Source organism: Sarcophilus harrisii, chromosome 2 (assembly GCF_902635505.1).
Source record: "Sarcophilus harrisii chromosome 2, mSarHar1.11, whole genome shotgun sequence".
Classification (NCBI taxonomy): Eukaryota; Metazoa; Chordata; class Mammalia; order Dasyuromorphia; family Dasyuridae; genus Sarcophilus; species Sarcophilus harrisii.
In genome coordinates this window covers 330,020,776-330,044,340 of record NC_045427.1, presented here as the reverse complement: position 1 = coordinate 330,044,340, position 23,565 = coordinate 330,020,776, and the positions used below count along the sequence as shown (strand labels likewise).

The 23,565-nt window shown below is 37.9% G+C and overlaps 1 long non-coding RNA gene across 3 annotated transcripts in view; it reads right to left on the bottom strand.

Moving 5' to 3' along the window:
* Window positions 1-15,589: 15,589 nt before the first annotated feature.
* LOC111718795 overlaps window positions 15,590-23,565 on the bottom strand; it is a 108,136-nt gene continuing 100,160 nt past the window's right edge. For 2 of the 3 annotated variants that reach the window (XR_004232046.1, XR_004232047.1), the window contains 2 exons: window positions 18,553-18,688; window positions 15,590-17,310 (listed from right to left, as the gene is read on the bottom strand). This is a non-coding gene — a long non-coding RNA (uncharacterized LOC111718795). Of the gene's footprint in view, window positions 17,311-18,552; window positions 18,689-22,453; window positions 22,729-23,565 lie in introns of those variants that run through there. The other variant, XR_002769238.2, reaches the window with a different exon arrangement.

Below are 23,565 nucleotides of genomic sequence, written 5' to 3'. Positions count from 1 at the left end.
AGGGTTCACATGATTGGTGGGAAGCCTGGTAATAGAGGCTAGCAACAATTCCCTTTTTTCTTTCATGAAACTAAGAAGTCCTCACTGTTTGAGTCCAGGTGCAAGATTGTAGCCCAGATTTGGATAACAAAATAGACATACTTGAAAGACAGTTTGGTAGAATAAAGATATCAGAACATTCTCAAGGTTGTGTCATATCACTCCCAAATACTACATGCCTAAAGTGACAACATCATGTCTGGAAGCCTGGGGTTTCTTGTAAAGTATTGGGTTCTATATTGCTATTGGAAATTCTACTACATCAGTATTACTTGAGGATTAGGTCTCCTCCCTCTCCTAATCCCATGATAAAGTAATAGGGGAGAGCTGAGAATTCTCATTATAGCTCCTCATTAAAATATCTATCAATCAAAGTTTCCTTTTCTCTGCCAGGGAAGATCCAAATTATGTAATATTAGGTCAATCAGAAGGAAGACACACCTAGGTTTTAAAGATCTGGTGGCCTTACTATAGGACTTTGGTCACTGAGAGAGATTATACTGTTGTGCCACAATTCCCTTTTGATGTCCTGACCTGGTTTCCCCATTGTCCTATTTACTCTGCCTCAGGTTATAACCTTTCCCTCTTAATGTTTGATGAGATAAAGATCTACCTCAGTTGCTCTGCCCCAAAACCCCAGGCTATAATCATTTCCTCTTAAATGGTTGATGAGATAAAGGTTTTATATCTTTAGATTATAATCATTCCTTCTTAGTGTTTGACAAGATAAAGGTTTATCCATTTTAGATGTCATTAGAATATCAGTAACCTCCCTCCATTGTGTCATTCTAGGGCCTCCCCTCCATTAGGTTATCCCCATCCAGGTAACTCCCCCATTATGTCATTATTCTTGTTATCCTATAAAAAAGCTGGCCCTCTGATACTTAAGTGCTGGACTCTTGATAGTCTCATCCAGCCCTGGGACCAAACATGGATCCATAGGTCCCAGTATATCTCTCCATTTAGTAAACTATTGAATTGGTCTCTAACCTCTGTCTTGCTCAGTTTCTCCAGCATTATTTTTTGGAGCTCCCCCAGTGAGATATTGGGAGGTGAGAACAGGACTAGGGGTTAGAGACATTTCAAGTCTCCACTTTGGGCCTGGAAACAGCTGGGGATCTGGGTTCTCTCTTTCTTGGAAAAGGCGCGCTCTGGATTCCTCCAGAGGCTCCAGGAAGAGAGCAGTTCACCAGCTGGGGCCACACCCAACAGTGGATACTTTTGATTTGGCCAGGAGAGAGTAAGTACAATCTGATATATTTTTGTCTGTCTGTGTTAACACCTGGATTCTCAGAATATTAGAATATACTTATTTGTGCTAACACCTGGGTCTCAGAATAAATTCTGAGAAGTAGTGTCAAACTGCATGCAATTGGAATTACCTGAGTGTCTCCTAAGACACATCTGGTTCTGTGTGCCAGTTGGCACAACTCTGGGCATTCCAGAGTATAAATCTGGGTGTCTTTTAAAGACACCATTTGGCTTAGCCTTGAGTGTGTCTAACCGGATGTGGTTGTCACTGATGGGATGTCCTTGAGACACCATTGCTTGGTTCTTGATTAGTGTCTAACCAGACACAGTTGTCACTATTGGGGTGTCCTTTTTAAGGCATCATTTGGCTTGATTCTTGATTAATGTCTAATCGGACATGGTTGTCACTATTGCAGTGTCCTTTTTGAGACACCATTTGGCTTGGTTGATTAGTGTCTAACCACATGTAGTTGTCACTATTGGAGTGTCCTTTGAAGATGCCATTTGGCTTGGTTTTAATGTTAGTGTCCTACTGAATGTTGTAATTGTGCAGTCTAAGTGTGATCTGTGTTCTGTATGTCTTGGATGTTATTGCTCCATTTGGATTATGGGAGGGAAGACTGGAGCAGACAACTTCCCTTAGGGTTATTCTTTCCAGATAGCCCCTGGTCTGTGTTAAATGTTAAATGGCTGCTGGACAATCTATTGTCTATGTTAAATGGCTGCTGGACAATCTATTGTCTGTGTTAAATGGCTGCTGGACAGTCTATTGTCTATTAAATGGCTGCTGGACAATCTATTGTCTGTTAAATAGCTGCTGGACAGTCTAGTTGTACTCTGTGTTCTTGGGTAATTTGTCTGTTTTGTTTAAGAGCCCTGTTAAATTTAAGAACAATGATCAAGTTTGGGAATTGGTTACTTCAATACTGAACTCCAGCTGGAGATAACATTTGATTAGGAATTTAAAGATGATTCTAAATTTGGGAAATTTTACTGTTGCCTATGCAGGCTAGAATTAGTTATCTTTAAGTATATCTTAAAAGAAAAATAACTTGTTAAAGAAGTTCTGTTAACTTGCCTGAAAGGACTTTTCTGAAAGCTTCAACTTTGGCCAAGTTGGAGCTTAGGAGGAGTCCATTGGGAATAATGGCCACATGGGGCCAGAAGGAGAGAAAGAAACTATGCTGTTTCATTATTTGAAATGAGATAGGAAAAGCAGTTTTATATTATTGGGAATTTAAAGCTATTTGTTACCTATATTATAACATTGTAAATTGTGCCTTAAATCCAGCTCTGCTGGACATGTAGGTTTTATGGAATTCACCCACCCACTGATTTCTGCTACTTTAAATGTTGGGTGGGGTAGGGATCTTTTGTAAAGATTTAAACTCGCCCCCCCCCCCTGCTGTTATTTCAGCTATTGGAGCATTTAGTTAGCCTGGAGTGAAGTTTAGTTCCACTCTCTAAACTGTTCCAGACATTTTTAAAAATCAAGTTGTAGCTATCTAGTTCTTGGCTAAAAGCAGCAAACTGATTTGTATAAATATAAGGTAATGGTAAATATCTGTTTAGGATTTGTTATTGGAGGTAAAATTTCTTGGGTTTGTAGTTAATGTCACTGCATTTTTTTTTCCTCCTGTAACTGATTTCTATAATCAGAGCAATGGTCAATAAAAAATTGTTAATGCAATTCAATTATGTCATACCTTGTTGTTTCCAATCTGGTTATCTGTAATCATTATATCCTAACTACTTCAAATAAGTATTTAGTCTGGTCATCTATCAGTTACTAGATAATTGTGTCTGTATATTCAAGTTTTTTTTTTTAAGGTTTATAACTAATGAGAGGCCACATCTTGTGGCAGTCCTTGTGGATCAGTCTACCTCAGACTGTTATAACTTTTCTTTGTTAGATTTGTTTTTGTTTCTAGATTTAGTCAAATTATAGATATACTGATTTGCTTCTGGAACCTAGATCAAGCTTTGATTGTCAGCACACCATACCACACCCATCCCCCTCCCTGGACTGAGAATCTTAGCTCATTTTCAGCAGGAAGCAGCTTTTGAGAACCATCGCCCCTTTTACTGATGTAATTTGGATTGATATGGGGGATTGCGAAAGTGGTTGACTTGTTAGAGTTTTAACTATATTACTGTGTTTAAGACTTGGGATGGAAATTGTTAAACTTATGTAATTATTGCTGTTATGTTTGAGGGACTTTTAGACTGTTATATATATGCATATGTATATGATTTATATGTGGGATGGCTATTTGATAATTCCTTTCCGAAAAAAAAAAAAAAAGAGGGGGAAGAAGAAATAGGAAATTGGGGAAACTGGTGTATTTTCTTAGGCACTTCTGCCCTACCCCCTATATTACTAGTTCAGATTTAATTGGAAGTTCTTTAAACAGTTTTTTTTTTTCATTTTCTACTCCTTGCTTAAATTTACTAGACTATGATTTGCTGGTTGTGCTTTAACTTTGAAATCTCTTATTCTGTTGGAATTGCCTGGGCAGACTCAGTTTTGGGGATTATTTTTTAGAAACAACCAGAAATTGGATACCTGTTTTGGGATTGGCGGTCTCTCTGATCTGTTTCTCCACTCCTGTTACCTCAAGTCCTTAATTAATATTTCAGCATACTTAAAAGGACCTTGTAATTGATATCAGACCTCTAAACGTTTGGGGTTTGCCGGCCTTGGTCTAGCTGCATAATTTGCTCAGAAATCTGATCCTTTCTGCAGCCCTGTCTGTTCCTCTGGGCAGGGACAGGTGGAGCTAATCCAAGCCTCACCCTTCTCCCCTGGAGCGGTTTGTCCCTCTGAATGGGCAGCTCGACTGTCTTGAGCCCTACTGCTCTGTAAGCAGAGGCCGAGTCATGCACAAATGATCACAGACCTAACTGTCCATATGCTCCCCAACTGCAGAGGATCTGACATAATTGAAATAAGGAACTTTGTGTATTGCCGATTAACTCTGGGGTTATCAGGGAGAGACTTGACCTTGCCATAAATATTTACATTGTTCTAGCTTTATTTTGATTTTTATTTGGTCTATTTACTTAACATAGGGTTGCTCAAAATTATGGTGCTAAGACCTTGTAGAGGAAGGTAATTCAAAGATTTGAATAGTTACAAGAGACAGAGTGCAGAATGTTGTGTCACAATTCCCTTTTGATGTCCTGACCTAGTTTCCCCATTGTCCTATTTACTCTGCCTCAGGTTATAACCTTTCCCTCTTAATGTTTGATGAGATAAAGATTTACCTCAGTTGCTCTGCCCCAAAACCCCAGGCTATAATCATTTCCTCTTAAATGGTTGATGAGATAAAGGTTTTATATCTTTAGATTATAATCATTCCTTCTTAGTGTTTGACAGGATAAAGATTTATCCATTTTAGAATATCAGTAACCTCCCTCCATTGTGTCATCCTAGGGCCTCCCCCCCATTAGGTTATCCCCATCCAGGTAACTCCCCCATTATGTCATTGTTCTTGTTATCCTATAAAAAAGCTTGCCCTCTGATAAGCATCCTTTTGAATTTCAATAGGAGATCTGGGCTTGTCCCAGCTCCCACTGGATGTGAGCCAAGTTTGGTTCTCCCAGTTCCCACTCTGATCTGCTCTGGTTGTCCCAGTCCCCATTTTGACTTGCTTGGTTACCCAGCCCCCACTGGTTCTGATTTGCTCAGGTTTCCCAACCCCTACCAAGACAACCAGTATAATGAGCTTCCATCAACTAAGGTCTTTGCAGATGGACCTTGGTGGCTCCCTTTACTTCCAGGACTTTCTGTCCACTGAGAACTGCATTCTCAGTGCAAAATTCCATTTTCTATAGATTTGCCCGCTGGAATTATATTTTTTTCCAGTGCCATCCTCTCTTTATCCTCACCTATTTCCCTAACCAGACTTTATGCCTCTCTGTCAGGATTTCTAACCTTACTTCCAATTTCTATAATAAACCTCTTTTATCAATCAAGGTTTTCAAGTCTGTAAATTCCTTCACAGAGAATCTCTGCACCTCCAAAAGGGAGTCCCTAAAACTCCCTACCCTTGTGACAAGTCCCAAGAGGTTGCAGAGGAGCCAAACTTCTCCATTTGGTTCCCTGAACCTCGAACCTGCCACCTAGATCTTATCATTTAATTCCCTGACCACCAGAAACCCTAATCTCATTTTGGTTCCCTAAATTTAAACTTCATCATAATGACTATACTATTTAGCTCATCTTTCCCCATTCTAATCCATCTAAACTGCCACATTAATGTTCTTAAAATTCCGATCTGATCGTGTAATTCAATAACCTCCAGCGGTTCTCTTTTATTTCCAGGATTAAATTTAAAATTCTGTGGGCTTTTAAAACCTTTCATAATCTGTCCCTTTCTTGCCTTTTCAGGATTCTTACATATTACTCCTCTTAATATACTCTGCAATCCAATGTTACCAACTATGTCATATACCTCTAGCATGACACTTATATTTTCTGTTGGAACATTTTCATTGACTGTCCCTACACTAGAATTCTCTCACTTCACATCTCTACTCTCCAGTTTCCATGGATTTCTCCAAGTTTTAGATAAATTCCTACTTTCTGCAATAATTTTTTTCCAGTTCTCCTTAATCTTAGGGTTTTGGGGTGTTCAGGGAAGACTAGTGCCTCTGGTGTGAAGACTGCTTAGTTCTCTGTTTTGCTTTTCCATCTTTGGTGTCCATCTTATTCACCTATCATTCACCTGGTGCTCCGAGAAACTATAACATGTGCAGGGGTCTCACCCTGGTAAATCATTTCGGCAGATGGCCTAAACCAGATTAAGAGTAATACTCAGTAGTGAGTTAGGGAAGTATCTATCCCAAACATGTGAAGACTTCCAATGGAAGAATGAGCCAATAAGAACAATTTGTTCCAATGGCCATAAAGATGGTTAAAGCGGTCACTGTGAAATACTTAGAACTTGGTCAGACATTGAAGATGCCAAAGTTTATTTTCTGCATCCTGAGCCAGTACCAATCATCTTGACTTTTGTATTGCCACTAGACTTTGAAGACTCTGAGAGTGAGAATGAGATTAACAACTTCATGCAACTCTGCCTCACTTAAATCTAATTTATGTATGTATATCAAAATTAATTGTTCATAACATTTTTATTGTTCAGTATTTTATTTTCCCCCTAGTTACATGTAAAAACAATTTTAAAGCTTTGAATTCCAAATTCTTTCCCTTCCCATATCCTTTCTTGAGAAAGCAAGCAATTCGATAAGTTATATGTAATCATGCAAAACATATTTCCATATTAATCATGTTGTGAAAGAAAATAGACCAAAAAAAAAAAAAAGAAAAAAGAAAAATAAAGCTTAAAAAGTATGCTTCAATTCAGATGCTATCAGTTAATTTTCAATGGATAGATAGCATTTTTCATCATAAGTTGTTCAGAGGTATCTTAGACCCTGTGCTACTGAGACTAGCTGTCATTCATTTACAGCTGATCATTTTACAATATTGCTGCTACTTTGTACTTAGTAGGTATCACTTTGTATCAGCCTCTGTTAAGTCTTTCCAGATTTTTCTGAGAACATCCTGCTCCTCATTTCCCATACCATAATAATATTCCATCACAATCACATACTACAATTTGTTCAGCCACTCCCCAATTGATGGGAATCCCCTCAATTTCCAATTCTCTACACCAAAAAAAAAAAAAAAATCTTTGTACATACAGATAATTTTCCTTTTTGCTTTTTATCTCTTTTAGGATATAGAACTAGTAGTAGTATAGCTAAGTCAAAAGTTATGCATGCTTTTATAGCCCTTTGGCTATAGTTCCCAATTTCTGAGCAGAATAGTTGAATCAGATCACAACTCTATCAACAATCCATTAATGTTTCATTTTCTCCGTATTCTCTCCAACATTTGTCATTTTCCTTTTCTGTTCTATTAGCCAATTTAACAGGTATGAGGTAGTACTTCAGAATTATCTTAATTTACATTTTCCCAATAAATAATATTTTTAAGAGCATTTTTTTCATATGGCTAGAGATAGTTTTGTTTTCTTTATATGAAAACTGTTCATATCTTTTGATCATTTATCAATTGGAGAATGGCCCTTATTTTTATGAATGACTCGATTCTCTATGTTTGAGAAATGAGGTCTTTATCGGAGATATTTGTTTCACATTTTTTTTCACAGTTATCCTTGCAAACTGTATTTCTTTTTTCTTTCTTTCTTTCTTCCTTCTTCCTTTTCTTTCTTTTTTTTTTTTTTTTTTTTTTTTTGCTGAGGCAGTTGGGGTTAAGTGACTTGCCCAATGTCACATAGCTAGGAAGTGTTAAGTGTCTGAGACTAGATTTGAACTCAGGTCCTCCTGACTTCAGGGCTGGTACTCTATCCACTATGCCACCTAGCCATCCCCTTTTTTTCATTATTCTTTTTTCTTTTTTTTTTAAATTAAAACTTTTTATTTACAAAACATATGCATGGGTGATTTTTCAACATTGATCCTTGCAAAGTCTTCTGTTCCAAATTATCCCCTCCTTCTCCTGACCCCCACTCCAGATGGTAGGTAATCCAATATATGTTAAACATGTTAAAATATATGTTGAGTTCAATATATGTATATATATTTATACAGTTATCTTGCTACATAAGAAAAATTGAATCAAGAAGAAAATAAACTGGGAAAGAAAAAAAAAATACAAGCAAACAACAACAGAGAGAGTGAGAATGCTATGTTGTGTTCTACACACAGTTCCCATGGTCCTCTCTTTGAGTGTAGATGGCTCTCTTTATCACTGAACAAGTGGAATTGGTTTGAATCATCTCATTGTTAAAGAGAGCCACATCCATCAGAATTGATCATCATATAGTCTTGTTCTTGCCATATATAAAAATCTCCTGGTTCTGTTCAATTCACTTAGCATCAGTTCATGTAGGTCTCTCCTAGCTTCTCTGAAATCATCTTGCTGGTTATTTCTTACAGAACAATAATATACCATAACATTCATATACCATGATTTATTCAACCATTCTCCAATTGATGGGCACCCACTCAGTTTCTAGTTTCTTGCCACTACAAAGAGGGCTGCCACAAACATTTTTGCATATGTGGGTCCCTTTCCCTCCTTTAAGATCTCTTTGGGATATAAGCCCAGCAGAAACATTGCTGGATGAAAGGGTATGCACAGTTCGATCGCCCTTTGGGCATAGCTCCAAATTGCTCTCCAGAATGGTTGGATCCATTCACAATTCCACAAACAATGTATCAGTATCCCAGTTTTTCCACATTCCCTCCAACATTCATCATTACCTTTTCCTATCATCTTAGCCAGTCAGGTGTGTAGTGGTATCTCATGGTTGTCTTAATTTGCATTTCTCTGATCAATAGTGATTTAGAGCATCTTTTCATATGACTACAAATACTTTCAATTTCTTCATCTGAAAATTGTCTGTTCATATCCTTTGGCCATTTATCACTTGGGGAATGGCTTGAATTCTTATAAATTTGAGTCAATTCTCTATATATTTTAGAAATGAGGCTTTTATCAGAAACTTTGAATGTAAAAATGTTTTTCCAGTTTATTGTTTCACTTCTAATTTTATGAGCATTAGTTTTGGCAAACTGTATTTCTCCCTTAATTGTTCTATCATCTTTTTCCTTTCAACCTCAAAAATCTTTTTCTTATGGCTCTCTATCTCTCCCTTCCAATTTTTCCTCTTTTCTATCTTACCTCCCTTCTTTAAACCTCTTCCTGTCTTATTTTCCTGTAGGATAAAATAGATTTCTATACCCAATTGAATGTGTATGTTTTTCTCTCAACAGACTCTGATGAGAGTAAGGTTCACACATTCCTCCTTATTTCCTCCCCCTCTTTTTCTTGCCTCTTTTATGTGAGTTAATTTACCCAGTCTGCTTTTCCTTTTCCCTTTCTCCCACTACATTCCTCTCTCATACATTAATTATTTTTATATATATCAGCTCAAACCTGTACCCTCTGTCTATTAATATTCTTTCTAACTACCCTAATGAGAAAGTTCTTATGAGTTACAAGTATCATCTTGCCACTAAGAATGTAAACAGTTAACTTTTGATTTCCTTTTTCCTTTTGATTTCTCTTTCCTATTTAACTTTTTATACTTTTCTTGAGTCTTGTGTTTAAAAATTACATTTTCTATTCATTTCTGTCTTTTCATCAAGAATGCTTGAAAACTGAATGTCCATTGTTCCACTGAAAGATTATATTCAGTTTTGCTGGGTAGGTAATTCTTGGTTGTTAATCCTAGCTCCTTTGTCCTCTGGTCCTTTATTCCTAGCCCTCTAAACCTTTATTATAGAAACTGCTAAATCTTGTGTTATCCTTGTGTGACTCCACAATAATTGAATTGTTTCGGGCTACTCACAGTATTTTCTCTTTCACCTGATAATTCTGGAATTTGGTTACAATATTATTGGGAGTTTTTATTTTGGGATCTTTTTCAGGAGATGGGTTCTTTATATCAGGGAAGTTTCCCTTGATAATTTCTTGAAAAATGATGTTTAGTGTCTTTTTTTTAATCATGGCTTTCAAGCAAACCAGTACTTTTTAATATTTCTCCTCTGGATCTATTTTCCAGTTTAGTTATTTTTCAAATGAGATATTTTCCATTGCCATCTATTTTTTTATTCTTTAGAGTTTTTTTGTTGTCTCTGTTTCTTGATTTCTCATAAAATCATTAGCTTCCATTTGTTCAATTCTAATTTTTAAGGAATTTTTTCACTGAGTTCCTTTTCCATTTGATCAACTCTACTTTATAAGGAGGTTTTTTTTTCCTTCTGTGGAAAAAAAAAAGTTGCTGATGAAAGAAACGCCTTTAAAAAAATAGAATTTGCCCATACCATTTTTACCCACTTCAAAGTCCTGTGGTGATAGAAAAGTGTCAAAGCAGCAGGTATGGATAGACTGGGAACTGTAGTCACAATCCTGCACACAGGCAGCACATGCTACAGGGTTGCCTTCTTACTGGACTAAAGTAGCATTGAGATTCAGCAGCCCCCTGAGTATTTGAACAGCCTTTTTGAAAGATTGATTGCTGATCTTCTGGCATGAGGAAGGATTTAGAAAAGATATCCTAAAAATTGTCTGCTTCATCCAACCCTGTGCTACTTCTTGTGGTAGATGATTTCAACCTTTCAATCAAAGCACAAAGAATTGTACAAAAGCTTTTGTGAAGATGATTTCACTCACCATTATTACAAAAAATATGCCTGGCTTATTGAAAACATAATCGAAGTAGATGTGAAAGATGAACAACTTTTGTTGTAAGAGAACTTAGCAAGTATCATATCCAAATAGCAGATCTGAATGAAAGAGAGCTAGTAAATGAAGGCTAGATTACTGAAGTCAGAAATGGTACACATTTTTCTAGAATAGCTTCAATGATGGGGAGTGCTGTGAAGCTAGAATAGATTTTGCAATCAAAGCTAATCCACTCAACAAGTTTGTATGTCTATCAAAAAGTGAATGGCAAGCAAATTTGCAGGAAAGCACCATACCATCAACAATGCTTGTACTCCCACTATGATGAATCCTGATGAGGTCAAAGCAAAATTTTATGAAGACCTGGAGAATCTCATCATCAATGTGCCAGAAGAAGCACTGGGTGACTCTAAAATCAGAGTAGGCACCAGACATGACAGGTAATCCTTGGGAGGAGTGGTGTTGGAAACAGTAACAGCAATGGTTACTTTGCTACTGAAGATCTGTGTGTCTCATGTCATCCTCTGAATTCCGTTTCCCTAAATGTAATAAAACTTTGAAAATCCATCCTTATAGCAAACATTAGCATTTAATAGACTGTGTCATAAGGAAAAGAGAAAGACAGGTTGTGAGAGTGATGAAGATAATGTGTAATGCAGAGTATTGGACTGATTTTAGACTCATTTTGTCAAAGCTAAACATTTGTATTCAACAAAAGCTGCAGCTCCAAGGAAAGATGACTACCAGGAGAAATCTCAACAAACTAGAGTGCTTCTCTGAGAGTGCAAAGATTATTACTAACATGGAGTTAACACACAATTGAAAACAGTGGAGGAAAAAAAGCAATGGGAAGGTTATGATCATCAACACTGATTTAATGAAAAGGATGGAGAAAGTAAATGTGCTACAGTTCTCTTTTAATGTCTGACCCAGTTTCCCTAATTGTCCTATTTAGTTTCTCTGCCTCAGGTTATAACCATTCCCTCTTAATGTTTGATAGGATAAAGGTCTTATATCTTAGACTTCAGGCTATAATCATTCTCTCTTAATATTTGATAGGATAAAGATCTTCATCCATTTTAGATATCATTAGAATATTAGTAACCTCTCCAGTACCTCCCATTGTGTCATCCTAGGTGCCTCCCCCCATTAGGTTATCCCCATCCAGGTACCTCCCCCATTATGTCATTGTTCTTGTTATCCTGTAAAAGAATCTTATATCTGACATTTGAGGCTGGATTCTTTGAGATGATAGTCTCATTCAGCCCTAAGACCAAACCATGGATATATTTGGTCCCAGTAAATCTCTCCATTTAATAAACTATTAAATTGTTTTCTAATCTCTATCTTGCTCAGTTCCTTCAGCATTACATAAAAAGTTGCTAAATGAAAACAAGATCCTCACAGCATTTACCCAAAGAATAGTTTGTCCTGTCTCTAAGAAAGCAGTGTTTAATTTCATCAAAATTAAAGTGCAACAAAACTTAAAGAAATGGCAGAATTCTTGACTGAATAAGCAGATGAGATTCAATTTTACACTGATAGGAACAATTCAAAGCACTTTTATGATGCTCTGAAGGCTATTTATGAGCCAAACACTAATGGTGCTTCTCACCTACTCAGTGCTATTGGAATCACACTGATTAGTTGATAAAGACATGAACCTGAAGGGATGGGCCGAACACTTTCATAGTGTTCTCAAAAGCCTGTTATTAATAATTAATGCTGAAGCAATTGACTATATGCCTAAAGTGAAGTTAATCCCTCTCTAACTGAAATTCTTAACTGAAGAAGAGTTTTTGGATGCCATTAGGCATGTGGCAAAGCAACTTTGAGTAATTCTATTCCAGCTGAGATTTACAAGGTAGGGAGCCCATTGCTCATACAAAAGCTGACTGAAATTTACTGTGTTATCCAATTAGAAAGCCATGATATGATGCCAACTCCACCTTCTCCTTTCCCCTTGCTATTTTTCCTTTATAAAAACTTAATTCCTACCTATAGTGTTCTCTTCTTTTCTATAATATGATGGTTCTCTGGGAGCAGGTTTCTCGAGGGCCTTCTGGAGGCAGCCTTAGTTTCAATTCCAAGTAATAATCACCTCAAATGCAGCCAGGAGTTAAAATCCAGTTCTTTATTGTCTCTTCCAAAATAGCCCGGTAAGCTTTCCTTGGTTCCGACAACTCTTGTTGCTCATCCTTTGCCTCTGCCTCTGCCAGCTTCAGCCTCTCCTCTTCCTAATCCCCAGTTCTGCCCTGTTGGAATCTAATTGTCATTAGAGTTGATAGAGACAATAATTATCTAATTTAGCATGGTTCAGTATGATTGATCTGATCTTACAAAGAGATGTTATGGGCCAGAACTTGAAACAAGGTACTAAGTGGAACTAATAAACAATATTTGTGTTCACACCTTTAGAGAGCTCATTTAAGAAAGAAGTATTTAAGTACTCATTGGAGTTCACAAGTATAAGAGAGTCACAAAAGTTAACTTTGTAACTTTGTGAATTCACTCTTCCCTTAATCCCTTAATCCCTCCCTCAGAGGGCAGTAGTCAACCTTTGGGAGATCATATATAAGAAGAGGACAGAGGGAGTTCAGTGGAAAAAAATTGAGCGGGGAGCGTCAAGTCAGTTCAGGAGAAGCCCTCTCTCAGAGGCACAACCAGATTCATTTTATCTCACACCACTGTGGTGGCTGGGCTCCTGCACTTCCCCTATGGAGACTAAGCTGATCTGAAAGGCTCTCCACAAAGCTGCCCAGCCCCAGGCAAGGAGACAAGAGATCCATTCCATCTTCCACCTTTGTGCTGCCTGGAGGCCAAAGAAAGTAGAGGCAGAAACAAGGGACAATCTGCAAGAGCTCTTGGAACCAAGCAGAAAAGATAGGCCTCTAAGAAAAACTAACTGGGCTAAAGAAGAAAAACACCACACTGCCCGACTGCAGTCTCTAGCTTCTTAATCTCTTCAACTGCCTGACTCCACTGACTCAGCTCCTTTTATGATCTTTTAGAGGTGTAAACTCAAAGGTTGACTCCTCCTCTGAGAGTAGGATTGTGGGAGGTGTAACTTTGTGAATCTCCTGGACTCCTGAACTCTAATGTGTGAGCTAATGTGTGAACTCTCAAAGGTGTAAACTGAAATTTAAGCATTGTTTCTATCAATTCCAGTGAGTTAACACTTTGTAAGGATTCTAACACCTACCCCTTTTCCTTGCTAAAAACCTTTATGGATTTAGTCTGCTGCTAATAGTGTAATGAATTTGTCCTTTGATTTGGAAATCTATGCCTACAAATTCTTTTGAGACACCTCATGATACCTACTCATAACCCCAATATACTTTCGGGGTCCAATACCCTCAAACCCCAATATAACCTTTGCTTACATTCAGTAACCTACCCAATATAACTTGCTATTCAAGGGAATGACCTTGTTACTTGATATAGATTGTTATAACATCTGGAATTGTTCTTTCTCTTTATATTTTTGTTTTGATGCATTTTCTATATTAATATTGAAATGCAGAGATCAATATTTATTATAAAATTTATATTATTAATAACATAAATTATTATAAATAAAAAATACATCACTTTGTTACATGATAATGCAATTTACGTTAATATTGACATTGATAAATATTTATAATAACATTATAATATTATGTTATTTTTAATGATATTTGTAACAAGGAATTTGTTATATGTAGCTGTACTAAAAATGGTTCTTTCTGAATTTTAATGTTAATATAGCAAAATATCAAAACAAAAGGATGAGGAGAAAGCATACCCATGCAAGTGACATTGCATAATTTCCTGCAAGGAAACTATGACCATTGAAAACAGTTGGGTTTAACAATCCATACAAGAAAAACCAGATGGGTGAAGATTGCATGTAACACAGATTGTTATATATGAAATAACTCATTATTAATAATCGGTATCTTCAGGAAAGCTCTGGATTCAAATTCCTCATCTTAAAATTTGAGTTTCTGGAAGAACATTACTGATAATGAGATTGCATTCATTCATTCACTTTCTTCCTGTGTTGGTTAGACTTTACCCATCCTTACAAGGAATTTAATTTAAGTTCAAGAAGCTTATAGTTAAGCTTGGGTAGAGACCTGTTTCATCTAGATAGCCCAGGGCTTTGATGGTGTGAGTAGAAATAATTTTTCTGTCTAAAGGTCACTTTCATCACTCCACTGACCACCTATTCTTTCAAAAGTTATATAAACTGTAAGTCTACCACCATGCCAAATGACAATCCTTTTATTAATAACCTGCTGGCCTTATTAATAAATTGATTAAATTACTCCAAAACTATGTCTTTTAAATCTTTTTAATTATCACACATGCAATCACATATATAATGAAAAAATTTGTTCATCAGTATATACCAGAGACAGACAATAGTAGTAATAGCCAAATTTGACCCAGAATTTAAAAGGAAGAAGTGGACCAGATTGCCTCCAGGAAATTTAAAAGGTTCTTTAAGTATTCTAAAATTTTCCCAGAAAGAAGACCTATTTTAAAAATACAGCTATTCTACTAGTATTGTATGGGGGGGGGGGTGTCCTTTAAGTCAGGTCTGCTAGAGTAAACAGAGTTTATAACTTCCTCACAATTATGGATAATCTCTTCCAGTTGAGAGACTTTAGGGAGAAGAATGGCAAGATTTAAAGTGCAACAGACTTGGAGGGACAGGTCAGGGGTATCCAGCAGGAGAGCCTGGTCCTTAGTAAGCCTCCCACTCGAGAGCCACTGATGCCCTTTGGCTTCTAAAATGCTTTGGACTCTGTGGGGGGTTAGAACCTCTAATGGCTGACCCAGGGTCAGTTTGGAGACTTCCTCAATTAACAGGGCTGTGGCAGCCACTGCTCTGAGACAGGAAGGCCTTCCTAGGAAGACAGTCTAGTTTCTTTGAAAAATAAGCCACGGGTCTGGGGTCGGGCCCTAGAAGCTGAGTAAGGACTCCCAACGCCTGTTCACACCTCTCATCTACATACAGAGTTTAAGATTTCTGTAAGTTAGGCAGGGCAAGAGCAGGAGCAGAGGTCAGTTTGGCTTTCAGGGTTTTAAAAGCTTTGACCTGCGCCGTCCCCATTCAAGAGGAAGGTCATCAGGACCTTGAACAGAATCATAGAGGGGTCTGGCAATAATCCCAAAATTAGGAATCCAGATTCTGCAGAAACCAGCCATGCCGAGAAAGGTTCTCAGTTGTTTTTTTGTTGCTGGATCTGGGAGGCTTAAAATAACCTGTTTCCTCTCCTCAATTAGAGATGGGGGTGAAATTGTGACCCAAATATTTGACTGGCAGGTAATATGGGCCTTTGGTAGGGAGACCCTGTATCCCCTCGAGGCTAGAAAGTTTAAGGTCTTTGTGGCTGCTGTCAGAGACTCCTCTTTGGTCGGCTGCAAAGTAATGTATCATCAACATATTGTATAAGACTGCTGCCAGACAGATTAAGGTCCCGCAGATCTTTAGCTAGGACTTGGCCGAATAAATGTGGGCTGTCCCGAAAGCCCTGGGGCAATACAGTCCAAGTTAGTTGATGGGGAAGTTCCCCTGGCTTAGCCCATTCAAAGGCAAAAAGGAATCTGGAGTCCTCATGCAGAGGGATACTGGAAAACCATCGTGTATTCCCTGGAATTTGTGCAAGAATTGTATATGGGTTGGCCACTATGGGATGGATCGGGACAACTGTTTCATTAATTGCCCTAAAATCCTACACTAGCCGGTAATCTCCGTTCAGCTTTCTGACAGAAAGAATCGGAGTATTACAAGGGGAGTGGCAAGGAATCAGGAGTTTAAATTTAAGGAACTTGTCAATTAAAGGCTGCAGCCCTATCCTATCTTTCTGCTTAATTGGGTATTGGTGCCTATGAGGAAATACACCAGGATCCCTTAATCTGATAAGGGCTGGAGTGGCATTCGTGGCTCTCCCAGGTATGCCCTGGTCCCACACAGAAGAGTCTATTTCCTCCCAGATTTCACAGGGAACGTGAGGGGGTCTGAAGAGGAGTGCACAGAGATTATCTGGGGCTTCACCAGAGAGAATTGGGCTCCCAGTTTCATCATCAAGTCCCTACCCATCAATGGGCTGGGACAGGAAGGGATAATTAAAAATGAATGTGGAAACAATAGGTCCCCGAACGGACAAGGCAGGGGGAGGGTTTCCAAACAATATCTAATTTTCCCTTCAATTCCCATCACCTTATGGGAGGAGGGGCGAGTAGAACCCGAATGTGTGAGCAGAACAGAGAAAAGTGCCAGTGTCAAAGAGGAAAGAAACTGGCATACCTCTTATTTCCAAAGTCACCCTGGGCTTGGCTTCACTGATGGAGGTGGGGGGCCATAGCCAAGCCCAGGGCCTTGTCAGTCCGGCCTGGAGAGGCCTGGAGGGTGAGGTTAGAGGCTGTGGTCCTCCCCTTCTCAGGGCAATTGTTCTTCCGGTGTCTTCCCATCTGTATCTGGAATAAGGGCCTGGAGGCTGGCTCTTCTGAGGGCAGTTTTTCGCACAATGACTGGGCTGATTGTACCTAAAGCACAAGCTTTGGGGACCCTTGGAAATAGCGACAGCCAGAGTCTGCTTTTTAATCCCCTTTTTCATACCCTCAAATGAGGCAGGTTAGGAAATGATCCCTTTTTTCTCTATCCCTGCTCCCCTCCTGATAGTTCCACCCAGGGTCTGCAACAGGCACTGCTACAGCCCCTGCTTGATATCTACCAGGGGAGGTGATGGCCAGCTTGTCTCCACACTTTTGGGCCAGGTCCCAGATCCTCTTTTTCTCCTCTATGGTACAAGTAGAGAGAAGGATATTAACATCTCCCCAGGACAGATTGTACTGGAGAGTAACAGCTCTAAACCCCTCAGTAAATTTAGTGGGATCCTCAGAATATCTGCCCAGTTTCTCCTTAATCTGGGAAAGATCCAACATGGAAAAGGGCACCTGTACTCTAAGCGTTCCCCCTCTCCAGGGCTGACCACTTCCCTTAGGGGACAAAGTTTAGAAGAGGTCCCCAAACCAGAATCCCGAGCCACAGCTGTAATGCGATCAGGCTCTGGGGGAGGGATAGAGGGTAGAGGCTTGGGGCCAAGGTGGCCGGAGGAGGTAGAGGAGAATGTGGTAAAAGAGAAGGAGGTGGAGGAGGAAGAGGAGGAGGAGAACGAGAAGGAGGTGGGAAGGAACAGGAAGAGAAGGGAGTGCCGCTTCTCCTCTGAGAAGGGCTAAGTAACTCGAAAGCCTCAGCCCCAGAGTCTGGCTCTGGGGGAGGGGAAGAAGGGAAAGGTCAGACAGCGTGGGATCCTGGGTCCTCCATCTGGTAAGGAGGCAGCTTTGGAGGTAAATTAGGAGCGCCCTGCAGAGGGCCGCAAGGTGGGGCAGATGCTCCCTGCACCTCCAAAGAAGTAGGAAGGAGAGAGTCATTCAGAGGATCAGCTTCTTTCTCTATTTCCTCCACAATGGACTTAGCCAGCAACATCCTGCAAGTTAACCGTGATTTAGGATTCTGGGAAAGGGCCATGAAGGCCTGGACATAAGGAATTTCCATCCATTTCTCTTGTTTCTTGCAAAATAAATCCAATTCTCTAATAGTAGTGAAAGTGATAGAGCCATTAATTGGCCATGCCTTGTAGTTGTTTAACTCATAGTGAGGCCAGACAGTATTACAAAAATGGATGAGCCTTTTCAATTTTAAGTCTTTTAGCCAAATTTGTTCCTATTTCTCAAGAGATAGCCCAATGGAGAATCTCTAGGGATGGAAGAGAAAAACTGACCCATTTTTGCCACAAGCCTGAAAAACTTTGCAATTCTATAATGTAACCTTTCTACACATCTCAAGAAAGGTGTCAACAAAAGGCCCTCTCATGAGACAATTCATCTAAAAAAACAAAACAAAACAGGATTTTGTCCTCACAGCATCCTATGGGAGACTAATTTCCTCTAATAGACTCCCGGAGTCTGTCAACAGCTTAGGAACCCAGGGAACCAGAGCTGCCCCCCGCTATAAGAAGAAATTATGGTGGGTTTCTTACCTCAGTAAAAAGAAATCCCCGTACGGGCCACCAAATGATGAGGTATGGATCGTGGCAGGAATATGGGTTGGTCTCCTAGTTCTCCAGAACATCAAATTAGGGTGGGTTCCCAACGAGAAATTCGCTACACAAAAGGCTGTGATAAGAAAAGGCACTTTATTAAAGAGAGAGACACCAAGATGTTCACTTGAGGGGCAATGTCAAAGAATTGCAAAGAGACATTTTCTCAGGGCTTACTTTTATACAGAAACAAAACAATTTTTATACAGAAACAAAACAAGTTTTGCATCCGAAAGGAATATACTTGAGATAGGGTGGGGGAAGAGAGTCTTTCCCAGGAAATGTAGGTTTTGCATCCAAAAGGTGCATACTTGAGATAAGGTGTGGGAAGAGAGTCTTTCCCAGGGAATGTAGATGCTCTTTTGGGCAAGGCTGTATTGTCCTCATCAGGGTTTCAATGAAATGAGATTCCTTCAATGCTGCCACTGCTCCTACACCTAGATTTTCAACTGAATGACACCACTAATTGAATGTAGTAATGACTACACTTAGGAGTAGTCCTGGACTAATTTTCAGTTCAATAGAGGGTGCAGCTAGTTACTACAAAGATAATTTATTTCGATTCCCTGAGGTAGATCTCTCCCAAAGGAGAGTTTCTCAAGAGTTCACCCCATGTCTTTCCCCACCCAAGTCAGAGAGGACAGTTTCAGGATTCTCCCCATTGATAATCCCTCTCTAAATGAAATGCTTAATTATAGAAGGGTTTTAAAATACAGCTATTCTACTAGTGTTGTATAGTTTTGAGGTATAGAACACAATAATCTCCAAAGAATCAAAAATGGTTATCACCCAAAGTGTAACAGAGAAATACTGATGGGTGTGAGTAGTAAATAAAGAATTTTGAGGAATAATTGGAGTACAGGATGCCTCCTGGGAAATGTTGACTTATTTCCTGAAAAGGGTAAGGAAAGGCTGAGTTCCTTTGGTATATATGATTTTAGGAAAGAGCTCTCAAAAATCACACTATTTAAGGTTAATCTCCTATGGTGAACTTAAGGTAGAACACAGACAACGGTTACACTTTTGAAGTTTTTGAAGACATGAAACTATCTTCCTGGAAAATGGTCTCAAATTCAACCAGAAAAAAATGATGGGGATTGTGAAAGAGAATAAGGAGGTGCCTTTATTTTCTTTTTCTTTTTCTTTCTCTCATTCCTGGCAATAGATGAAAATCACTGGATATAGTTTCTACTTCAATTATTCAATAAAAATCTGTAGATAGACTAGGAAAGTGGAAAGAATGAATCATATTCTTAAGAAATGGATTACTAAATTGATGTTAGAGACTAAATAGTTTTGGACCAATGTTTGCCTATTGATTTGTTAAAGAATTAGAACTGTCCCCAGAAGTGTTCTGAGACTTTCCCCATATGAGATTGGTTTATTTTATTTGGGAGGAAAAAGGGATTGAAAAAAAGGATAAGTTTTAATAAGTTTTTAAGGAAACATATTCTCAAAATGTCCTCAACCCTTTTAGTGCTTAAAAAAGGATTACTGGCCCAGACAACACCTTTGGAGTTTGCACTTTTAAGAGAGTGAGTGCTAAGTCCTGAAAGAAGCAGAGTGGGAAGGACCTTAACCCATGTTACACATAACTGAGGCTGGAGACTGAGAACATCAGAGTTAAAGTACCTGGGGAAGAACTTCAAGAATGTATTGTTAAGGACAATTTATAACCTCTAAAATTGACTTTGCAGTTAAGAATGTTTTAGTGGAAGGGGAGATTAATTGTGCTTAGAAGAATTTTATAATATTGATGTTGTACTTGTTATTAATATTTCCAGAAAAGTTTATAGGGACTCCTTGATTGGAGGAAGTTGAATTAACAATTTTTAGGATTAAGAAATTATTACTGTTAATTCTTATAGGGTAAAATGTGAAATTAGGACAATATATTCTATGTTCTAGATGAGTTTTAATTGGTTGTATTGAGTTATTTTAAAGTTGTTCCCATTGTTTTGGGAGATTATGAGAACTGTCTTTTAACATGGTTAACACTTGAATATGTTTTGATATAGATTAGTTAATGAGCATGTTAAAGTAAAATGATTTGTTTTGTAATGTTGAATTTAAAATTCATCTACTAGCTATGAACTTTCTAGGATGGATTTCTTACTGTTATAAATATAAAATTATAGTCAATACTTATTTAGGATATGTGGTCCTTGAGAGCTAAATTCACCTAAAGTTTTGATTAATGATATTTGTTATTTGAGATAAAATCTCTTGAAACTGTAGCTGATTTTATTAACTGGAGTTTTGAATTCAGGTATGATTGTCTGATGGATCATCAAGTATAATAATCCACCATCTGAAAGGAATATGCCACAAGCTACTCAGAAGAATGTGATCCTGAATTGTTACAGGTAGATTTTAGTATCTAGGCAAAAATTGGGAGGACAACTTTGGCCTCCACTTAAAGTGGGATCCTTCTGATTCAGTTTCTCAGTGGCATACCTTTGAATAAGAATCCACCTGATTATTCCTGAGTCTGGCTATAACATGAAATTATTGTTGTATACAATTACCTAACATCAACCTGAGCTAAGGATGCTTTATCCTGTCATGTATGCGCTCTCAGGCTGAGGACCAGTTTTTGATTATAATCATGTTCCTGCTTTTTCCTCTCATAGAAAATTTTTATGATTAGGGCAAGTAGACCAGTAGAAGCTATGAGCACAATTCAAATATGTAAAATCTCACAGTTTCCTATCTGAAAATATGTGGCCATTATATCCTAAATAAGTAGGTAAGTGAGTATTTGGTCTAGTTATCTAGCTAGCTAGCTAGATGCATATGTCTGTTTGTTTCTTTTAGCATTTCTGTTTCTGCTGACTTTCCTGATTAGCATCTTTATTTGAGAAGAATTAACTACTGTAATTACTGGAAACACAAATGGTTGGAGTGATAGATGACCCCAAATGGGAGCTGGAGGTACACAAGCCCAATTTGTATGCTGAATAGGATCATTAGACTCCAGGCCATGGTTGAAATAATTACTAACCAGATAACAAAAGCACTTAATTTGTTAGCAGACCAGACTGCTCAGACAAGAAAATCAGTACTCCAGCATAAATTAGTATTAGATTATTTGTTGACTGAAGAAGGTAGAGTTTGTGAGAAATTAAATTTTGCTGTGTGAAAAGTGATGATAATGGATGGACACAGGTAATGAAGGAAATTGCCAAAGACGTCAGAAAATTGGCCCATGTCCCACTGCAGATTTTGTCCTCACCATTATTAAATTGTTATTTAATAATGGTGATTATTGTTATTATTAAATAATTAAATACCTCTTGGTATTCGGTGACAGTTGGTGGAAACAGGTTCTTTGGTTCCTGCTGATACCTAATAGGTAAAGTATGATCTGGAGTCAATGTTTAGTTTCTGGGTAAATTAGAAATCACCAGCCAATGGGAGAAAAAGTAGAAGTGGGGGTTGGGGCTTCTGATTAGGGTCTATATAATCTTGTATTCTGCAGTTTGCACTTTGCACTCCTCTACTGACACCTTGTTTGTCAGGAGTTTCTCTTCTAGCCAGATCATAATAAATCCCTTTTTGCTTTTTACCTTGAAAGTCTGATTTTAATTTTGGATAAAGGTCGATGATGATGTTTGTTTGCTTGTCAAGCCCCATAATAAATCTTTGCCCCTTAACATGAAAACTAAGCGGATTTCACCAAATCCATGACACCAAACGTGGGGGGGGGGGAGGGAGGGAGGGGGGAGAATGTCTTTTGGGATTGTTTTTTTCCTCATCTTGTTGGGATGTCTTTTTCCTCAACAGGCTCTTTGATGATTCACATATTATTTGAACAAAGGAGTGGATTATGATGCAAGATATGACATTATCTTTCAGGTATTTTTGTGTAGAAATACAACTTTCAAGTTCTGGCCTTTTCATTATCTTAGGAATTTTCTCTTTGCGTTCAAAGACTAGTAGTAAATATGAATGGAAGTTATTCAGAAAGCACTTAAGATGCAGAATCTTTCAATAATTAATTTGCATTGAGCTTCCAGTAGAATGAGGGAAATTTCTTATTGTAAAAGATTTCTCTTCTTTCTCATTCCCAACTCTCAATGTTCAGGTTCATGTTCAGGGTTCCAGTAATAGATACTGCAAAGAAAAATATTTAGAAACTATATTTACTATGAGAAAAATCATAAATTTGAGTCATTTTGTCTTCTTCCAAGTAGGAAAAAAGAAACATTCAATTAGAATTCTTTGCCAAAAGCTGCAACTGTTGATTCTACTAAAACACTAGAACCATTCAGTTCTCAGAATGAAATAAAATTAAACTCATTCATTGCTCTCCAAAACTATAAATTCACCTCTCACAAAATATGTCCTTAGACTAGTTCTCATAGATTAATTTTCTCATGAAGTTAGCTTTATTTTCTTGCATACTCTTTCTTCATATTATTTAACTCTCAAATCTTCTGAGAAATGAAGTTCTTTTAGCCCTCTCATATCTTCACACTCTTTAGACTCTCTTAAAGATGATAGTTAATTGTCAGTTCTATTACATTCCTTTTAAAGGTAGAATAACAACATTCAGTGTCATAGTGAGATGGATTACCTAAAGTTTAAAAGGTATCACAATTAATTCCCAAAAGAAAAATAAATCTTTTAATATTTTGTCACTCATATTAAGAGGAAAAGACCTCAGTGTGAAAATCAGGTTAAATTATGAATTCCAAGAGGACATACCTAACAAATATGGTCGATATTATTTAAATTCGCTTATTTACGTCTTTTCCCTTAGTTTTCTAATGATCTATATAGGATTTTATTTACCTCTTTTAACACAATAATAAAAGGTGTGTCCTTCACCTCTATACTTTTCTTCTCCTAATGGCTTAATGGATATTATTCAGTCTTTAAAAAGTCTAGATTGGGAAATCATAAAGGAATCTTTCCTGTCAATTCCAGATAATACACAGAAAACTATAG